At 47.3% G+C, this 9,104-nt stretch overlaps 1 long non-coding RNA gene across 1 annotated transcript; it reads right to left on the bottom strand.

The window, feature by feature from the left end:
- Positions 1-211: 211 nt before the first annotated feature.
- On the bottom strand, positions 212-7,017 carry LOC130292355 (uncharacterized). Its single transcript, XR_008848151.1, has 3 exons — positions 6,966-7,017; positions 650-754; positions 212-386 (listed from the first exon to the last, which is right to left on the bottom strand). It is a non-coding gene; the product is annotated as an uncharacterized LOC130292355 (long non-coding RNA).
- Positions 7,018-9,104: the final 2,087 nt, after the last annotated feature.

Below are 9,104 nucleotides of genomic sequence, written 5' to 3'. Positions count from 1 at the left end.
TTATAGTCACCTGGAGGAGAGGAAGATCAGGCTGTGGAGATACAGGGTGATGAGGAAGATGAGACAGAGGACCCAGACACACTGTGGCCATGTGGTCTTCTCATGCTGCTGGCACGTTAATTAAACATTTTTATGGTAATCTATTTGAAATCTTCAATAAAAATTTTAAGAAATATCTTTAATCTTTTCGATTATGAGGCTCTATGGTCTTGTCAGACTGTTGCCACCTCCAGGCAGGGTTGTTCTGTCACTATATGGTCTCCTCTTGCTGCCGTCAATTCCAGGCTGTGTCATTCTACCACATTATGATCTCCTCATGCTGCTGCCACCTCCAGACTGTGTCCACACCATATGATCTCCTCATGCTGTTGGCACCTTAAATTAAACTTTAAAAATTTAAATTTATCTAAAATATTCCATTAAAATTTTACAAAATATCTTTAATTTTTTCTATTGTGAGGCCCTATGGTCTCGTCAGGCTGCTGACACCTCTAGGCCCTGTCATTGTGCCGCCATGTGACTCCTTGTTGTGGTCCCACCTGGGATATTAATCTTGTGAATCTAATCAAAATCTTAAATTTAAATTAAAAAAAAATCGATGTCATCTTTTTAAGACTGAGACCGTATGGTTATCAACATCATATATTACCTGTGAAATTACCGCAAGAATCCAATGAAACTGGAGGCCGGGGCTGGAACAGGTGGTAGCTTGCCTCGCGGCGGACCGCCAGATCGATGCTCACCAGAATGGGTCCTCAAAAAAGGATTTTCATTTTTTTAAAATAAATTCTAATTAAATAAAATAAAAATGACATAAAAATATCTCATTAATCTCTTCAATTCTGACGCCATATGGTCTCCCGACCCTGCTGCCACATCCAGACGCTCTGCGTCCGTGATTCTAATAGCGATGCCTGTAATCTGCATGTCATACTGAATAACTGTATTATTTCCCTAACACAGCACACTTCCTATGCGTGTTACGACAAGGCAAAGTGTTATATACCTGTTACGCCGAGCGCTCCGGGTCCCCGCTCCTCCCCGGAGCGCTCGCTTCACTCTCCCCGTGGCAGCGCTCCGGTCACGTCCTCTGACCCGGGGCGCTGCGATTCCGCTGCCAGCCGGGATGCGATTCGCGATGCGGGTAGCGCCCGCTCGCGATGCGCACCCCGGCTCCCCTACCTGACTCGCTCTCCGTCTGTTCTGTCCCGGCGCGCGCGGCCCCGCTCCCTAGGGCGCGCGCGCGCCGGGTCTCTGCGATTTAAAGGGCCACTGCGCCGCTGATTGGCGCAGTGGTCCCAATTAGTGTGTTCACCTGTGCACTTCCCTATATCACCTCACTTCCCCTGCACTCCCTTGCCGGATCTTGTTGCCTTAGTGCCAGTGAAAGCGTTCCTTGTGTGTTCCTTGCCAGTGTTTCCAGACCTTCTGCCGTTGCCCCTGACTACGATCCTTGCTGCCTGCCCCGACCTTCTGCTACGTCCGACCTTGCTTTTGCCTACTCCCTTGTACCGCGCCTATCTTCAGCAGCCAGAGAGGTGAGCCGTTGCTAGTGGATACGACCTGGTCACTACCGCCGCAGCAAGACCATCCCGCTTTGCGGCGGGCTCTGGTGAAAACCAGTAGTGGCTTAGAACCGGTCCACTAGCACGGTCCACGCCAATCCCTCTCTGGCACAGAGGATCCACTACCTGCCAGCCGGCATCGTGACAGTAGATCCGGCCATGGATCCCGCTGAAGTTCCTCTGCCAGTTGTCGCTGACCTCACCACGGTGGTCGCCCAGCAGTCACAACAGATAGCGCAACAAGGCCAACAGCTGTCTCAACTGACCGTTATGCTACAACAGTTACTACCACAGCTTCAGCAGTCATCTCCTCCGCCAGCTCCTGCACCTCCTCCGCAGCGAGTGGCCGCTCCTGGGATACGCTTATCCTTGCCGGATAAATTTGATGGGGACTCTAAGTTTTGCCGTGGCTTTCTTTCCCAATGTTCCCTGCATCTGGAGATGATGTCAGACCTGTTTCCCACTGAAAGGTCTAAGGTGGCTTTCGTAGTCAGCCTTCTGTCCGGAAAAGCCCTGTCATGGGCCACACCGCTCTGGGACCGCAATGACCCCGTCACTGCCTCTGTACACTCCTTCTTCTCGGAAATCCGAAGTGTCTTTGAGGAACCTGCCCGAGCCTCTTCTGCTGAGACTGCCCTGTTGAACCTGGTCCAGGGTAATTCTTCCGTTGGCGAGTATGCCGTACAATTCCGTACTGTTGCTTCAGAATTGTCCTGGAATAATGAGGCCCTCTGCGCGACCTTCAAAAAAGGCCTATCCAGCAACATTAAAGATGTTCTGGCCGCACGAGAAATTCCTGCTAATCTACATGAACTTATTCACCTAGCCACTCGCATTGACATGCGTTTTTCCGAAAGGCGTCAGGAACTCCGCCAAGATATGGACTCTGTTCGCACGAGGCGTTTCTTCTCCTCGGCTCCTCTCTCCTCTGGTCCCCTGCAATCTGTTCCTGTGCCTCCCGCCGTGGAGGCTATGCAGGTCGACCGGTCTCGCCTGACACCTCAAGAGAGGACACGACGCCGTATGGAGAACCTCTGCCTGTACTGTGCTAGTACCGAACACTTCCTGAGAGATTGTCCTATCCGTCCTCCCCGCCTGGAAAGACGTACGCTGACTCCGCACAAAAGTGAGACAGTCCTTGATGTCTACTCTGCTTCTCCACGTCTTACTGTGCCTGTGCGGATGTCTGCCTCTGCCTTCTCCTTCTCTACAGTGGCCTTCTTGGACTCTGGATCTGCAGGAAATTTTATTTTGGCCTCTCTCGTCAACAGGTTCAACATCCCGGTGACCAGTCTCGCCAGACCCCTCTACATCAATTGTGTAAATAATGAAAGATTGGACTGTACCATACGTTTCCGCACGGAGCCCCTTCTTATGAGCATCGGATCTCATCATGAGAGGATTGAACTTTTGGTCCTCCCCAATTGCACCTCGGAAATTCTCCTTGGACTTCCCTGGCTTCAACTTCATTCCCCTACCCTGGATTGGTCCACTGGGGAGATCAAGAGTTGGGGGTCCTCTTGTTCCAAGAACTGTCTAAAACCGGTTCCCAGTAACCCTTGCCGTAACTCTGTGGTTCCTCCAGTAACCGGTCTCCCTAAGGCCTATATGGACTTCGCGGATGTTTTCTGCAAAAAACAAGCTGAGACTCTACCTCCTCACAGGCCTTATGATTGCCCTATCGACCTCCTCCCGGGCACTACTCCACCCCGGGGCAGAATTTATCCTCTCTCTGCCCCAGAGACTCTTGCCATGTCCGAATACGTCCAGGAGAATCTAAAAAAGGGCTTTATCCGTAAATCCTCCTCTCCTGCCGGAGCCGGATTTTTCTTTGTGTCCAAAAAAGATGGCTCCCTACGTCCTTGCATTGACTACCGCGGTCTTAATAAAATCACGGTTAAGAACCGCTACCCCTTACCCCTCATCTCTGAACTCTTTGATCGCCTCCAAGGTGCCCACATCTTCACTAAATTGGACTTAAGAGGCGCCTATAACCTCATCCGCATCAGAGAGGGGGACGAGTGGAAAACGGCATTTAACACCAGAGATGGACACTTTGAGTATCTGGTCATGCCCTTTGGACTGTGCAACGCCCCTGCCGTCTTCCAAGACTTTGTCAATGAAATTTTTCGTGATCTGTTATACTCCTGTGTTGTTGTATATCTGGACGATATCCTAATTTTTTCTGCCAATCTAGAAGAACACCGCCAGCATGTCCGTATGGTTCTTCAGAGACTTCGTGACAACCAACTCTATGCCAAAATTGAGAAATGTCTGTTTGAATGCCAATCTCTTCCTTTTCTAGGATATTTGGTCTCTGGCCAGGGACTACAGATGGATCCAGACAAACTCTCTGCCGTCTTAGATTGGCCACGCCCCTCCGGACTCCGTGCTATCCAACGCTTTTTGGGGTTCGCCAATTATTACAGGCAATTTATTCCACATTTTTCTACCATTGTGGCTCCTATCGTGGCTTTAACCAAAAAAAATGCTGATCCCAAGTCCTGGCCTCCTCAAGCAGAAGACGCCTTTAAACGACTCAAGTCTGCCTTTTCTTCGGCTCCCGTCCTCTCCAGACCTGACCCTTCCAAACCCTTCCTATTGGAGGTTGATGCCTCCTCAGTGGGAGCTGGAGCTGTTCTTCTACAAAAAAATTCTTCCGGGCATGCTGTCACTTGTGGTTTTTTCTCTAGGACCTTCTCTCCAGCGGAGAGGAACTACTCCATCGGGGATCGAGAGCTTCTAGCCATTAAATTAGCACTTGAGGAATGGAGGCATCTATTGGAGGGATCAAGTTCTCCTGTTATTATCTACACCGACCACAAGAACCTCTCCTACCTCCAGTCTGCCCAACGGCTGAATCCTCGCCAGGCCCGGTGGTCTCTGTTCTTTGCCCGATTTAATTTTGAGATTCACTTTCGTCCTGCCGATAAGAACATTAGGGCCGATGCTCTCTCTCGTTCCTCGGATGCCTCTGAAGTTGAACTCTCTCCGCAACACATCATTCCACCTGACTGCCTGATCTCCTCTTCTCCTGCCTCCATCAGGCAGACTCCTCCAGGAAAGACCTTTGTTTCTCCTCGCCAACGCCTCGGAATCCTCAAATGGGGTCACTCCTCCCATCTCGCAGGTCATGCGGGTATCAAGAAATCTGTGCAACTCATCTCCCGCTTCTATTGGTGGCCGACTCTGGAGACGGATGTTGTGGACTTTGTGCGAGCCTGCACTATCTGTGCCCGGGATAAGACTCCTCGCCAGAAGCCCGCTGGTTTTCTTCATCCTCTGCCTGTCCCCGAACAGCCTTGGTCTCTGATTGGTATGGATTTTATTACTGATTTACCCCCTTCCCGTGGCAACACTGTTATTTGGGTGGTCGTTGATCGATTCTCCAAAATGGCACATTTCATCCCTCTTCCTGGTCTTCCTTCTGCGCCTCAGTTGGCTAAACAATTTTTTGTACACATTTTTCGTCTTCACGGGTTGCCTACGCAGATTGTCTCGGATAGAGGCGTCCAATTCGTGTCTAAATTCTGGAGGGCTCTCTGTAAACAACTCAAGATTAAATTAAATTTTTCTTCTGCATATCATCCCCAGTCCAATGGACAAGTAGAAAGGATTAACCAGATCTTGGGTGATTATTTGCGACATTTTGTTTCCTCCCGCCAGGATGACTGGGCAGATCTCCTCCCATGGGCCGAATTCTCGTATAACTTCAGGGTCTCTGAGTCTTCCTCCAAATCCCCATTTTTCGTGGTGTACGGCCGTCACCCTCTTCCCCCCTCCCTACTCCCTTGCCCTCTGGTCTGCCCGCTGTGGATGAAATTTCTCGTGACCTTTCCATCATATGGAGAGAGACCCAAAATTCTCTCTTACAGGCTTCATCACGCATGAAGAAGTTCGCGGATAAGAAAAGAAGAGCTCCCCCCGTTTTTTCCCCTGGAGACAAGGTATGGCTCTCCGCTAAATATGTCCGCTTCCGTGTCCCTAGCTACAAGTTGGGACCACGCTATCTTGGTCCTTTCAAAATTTTGTGTCAAATTAATCCTGTCTCTTATAAACTTCTTCTTCCTCCCTCTCTTCGTATCCCTAATGCCTTTCACGTCTCTCTTCTCAAACCACTCATCCTCAACCGTTTTTCTCCCAAATCTGTTCCTCCCACTCCTGTTTCCGGCTCCTCGGACATCTTCTCGGTCAAAGAAATTTTAGCTGCCAAAAAGGTCAGAGGGAAAAATTTTTTTTTAGTGGACTGGGAGGGTTGTGGTCCTGAAGAGAGATCCTGGGAACCTGAGGACAACATCCTAGACAAAAGTCTGCTCCTCAGGTTCTCAGGCTCTAAGAAGAGGGGGAGACCCAAGGGGGGGGGTACTGTTACGCCGAGCGCTCCGGGTCCCCGCTCCTCCCCGGAGCGCTCGCTTCACTCTCCCCGTGGCAGCGCTCCGGTCACGTCCTCTGACCCGGGGCGCTGCGATTCCGCTGCCAGCCGGGATGCGATTCGCGATGCGGGTAGCGCCCGCTCGCGATGCGCACCCCGGCTCCCCTACCTGACTCGCTCTCCGTCTGTTCTGTCCCGGCGCGCGCGGCCCCGCTCCATAGGGCGCGCGCGCGCCGGGTCTCTGCGATTTAAAGGGCCACTGCGCCGCTGATTGGCGCAGTGGTCCCAATTAGTGTGTTCACCTGTGCACTTCCCTATATCACCTCACTTCCCCTGCACTCCCTTGCCGGATCTTGTTGCCTTAGTGCCAGTGAAAGCGTTCCTTGTGTGTTCCTTGCCAGTGTTTCCAGACCTTCTGCCGTTGCCCCTGACTACGATCCTTGCTGCCTGCCCCGACCTTCTGCTACGTCCGACCTTGCTTTTGCCTACTCCCTTGTACCGCGCCTATCTTCAGCAGCCAGAGAGGTGAGCCGTTGCTAGTGGATACGACCTGGTCACTACCGCCGCAGCAAGACCATCCCGCTTTGCGGCGGGCTCTGGTGAAAACCAGTAGTGGCTTAGAACCGGTCCACTAGCACGGTCCACGCCAATCCCTCTCTGGCACAGAGGATCCACTACCTGCCAGCCGGCATCGTGACAATACCCCTGTCGAGGCTCTCTGTTGGCCAGAAATAGCCGTTTTTAATAGTGATTTGCCGCAAATAAATTGATACCGGAAAAAATTTGGGGGGGAAATTCGGCCAATCGGCTGAATCAAATTTTTCAAAAATTCGCTCATCTCTATTCTTCATCTGTAATATGCCAAGTTTTGTCTGCAAACAACCAAAAATATAAACATATTAACATTTTACCTATCATCGTATCATGATTACAAGGGTGAAAAATGAAGCCCAATAATCCAATCTGATATAATGCAATACTTGTTGCCCGGCTGACTGATCATGCCATTCTCCAACAGGCAGGCTCACCTTTCACATACCATACTTTGTTTCCAGGCAACAATGGACTCCCTGGGGGCTGGCGAGAAAAAGAAAATAAGATTATATACAAATTTGTGTGGCACAGGAAGAAAGGAAGACTAATGAATATTTTAATGAATGTGCTGCCTTCCCTTCTGTTTTTCTTACTTTAAAAGACACAGTTGAAATTATTTCATTAGAAGGTTTCATGATCATTAAAAAGTTATTACATTTCTGTGTTTTATTCCTCACTTCTAATTAAAAAAACATCGGCTGCATAATAAATAAATAGAAAAAGTATTGTTTTCACATTTTGTTCAGTTATGGAAATGTATTTCATAACATGCACATTGTAAATTCTCTATCGTGTTATCTTCTGATCATTATAGATAGAGGAATGCCTGATATAGTCATCATTCAAAAGAGATAGAGCTAGATCATTGATACTATAGGTCAGTGATCTCCAAGTTGTGGCTCTCTAGCGCTTGTAAGACTACAGCATGGTGGAGGTTGTAGTTTTGCAACTGCACTGGAGCCAAAGCTGTCATATATTGCCTTAGGCAAAAGTCATCACGGCAGAGTGGAGCGCGTAGGACTAATACAATAGTAATGGAAGGGCTACACGTCATCTGGTTGCAGATGACTTCACAAGAAATGCAGAGGTTCTCGCCTGTCAGATTTTACACAATGGGCACAAATACTACCACAGACAGTAGTGATACGGAAGGTTATCATAGATTTAATCAGAGACTATCAAATGATAATGGAATATCATCTCTATTTAAACATAGCATTTATTAGGGAAACATTATATTCAAGATCCTCTAGCACATCTATATGCAAACTTAGAAACCAATAAATTAGTACAAGTTAGTAAAAGTACTGAGGTCAGTAGTTAAAACAAAGAAGAAGGTATGTGGAGACAAAAAAATAAGGCCAAAATCACCACAACCATGGCTTGAGTACACTTTAGTAGAAAACTCCTGCTATGAAACACCATTGACAATATATATCTCATACGTCCCAACGCGTTTCCCCGTTGTATGATAGCTCAGAATATACGGGTTCATCAGAGGATCCAGACAGTAAGATTAACTGGCATCGTTAGTAAGGTATGGCTGCATGATATTTTACCATATACCACTTAAACAAGATAAATAGTTAGATCCAAATATGGACCACCCACTCAGATCCTGTGATGGTGAAGCATCGACACACTGAGATGTTGGAGGAATCCCAAGATCAGAAGTCTCCTCTCTTTCTGGCAGCTGCTCTACACCCCTTCTTCATTGTTGTATCTAATGAGCTAGTAACTTTTATTGTTTGTTGGTTTCCAATTTGGCACATAGATGTGCTTGAGGACCTTTATTTTAATACATACTAAATTTTAAATAGTCAATGTTCACAAAGTCACAACCTTGCTAGAGAGAAATTGAGGTTGTGTCATTGTCACTTTATACTACAAGATTCACAATCTAAATGTTATTCCATTGTGTTGCCCATGTCTAGTTACCATACAACATTCACTACCCTGGCCATATGAAGTTCTGTAGTATAAAGACATGAATATTATGGGAAAGACATTGGGTAAAATTTTTCAATGTGTGTTTAGCTCATCTTTAACCAGGATCAAGTTATGAGTACATGCAACTGTGATAAATTTGGCACACGTGCACATGTATGGGATTTCTCCCTCTGTGAAGTTGATGTAAGCAAGTTTTGTAAGTGAAAAGATTGCTAGTATTGGTTTGCAACCTTTGGAGCCCTCTGTCACAAAATTTGCGACATTTGGAGAAAAGTCACAAATTATAAATTCACGACCACTGCAAAGTCTAAGGACAAAATCGTTCAAATAAGCAAATTTGGCAAAAATCACTACTAGATGAAAAGTTACAAAACCAAGGAAGCGCCAAATTTACACCTTTTTTTTTGCTTGAAAAAGTCTCCCATTGTCTTTCATCCATTACGGGAAAAACATTGGCAAGTTCACCAAGTCTTATCATCATTTCTTTAAAGAGAATAGTGTAATATGCTGAGAGTTCCCTTATTATTATTATTATTGCTGTTACTTTTATTATTACTTGTTTTTTTTATTTTCTACCTTGTTTCATGTGTTGTGTATGTTAAGCCACTGTAATGTTAGAAGAC

Source organism: Hyla sarda, chromosome 1, assembly GCF_029499605.1.
Source record: "Hyla sarda isolate aHylSar1 chromosome 1, aHylSar1.hap1, whole genome shotgun sequence".
Taxonomy (NCBI): Eukaryota; Metazoa; Chordata; class Amphibia; order Anura; family Hylidae; genus Hyla; species Hyla sarda.
The sequence above is the reverse complement of the archived record's forward strand: the minus strand, read 5'-3'. Positions and strand labels throughout refer to the sequence as shown.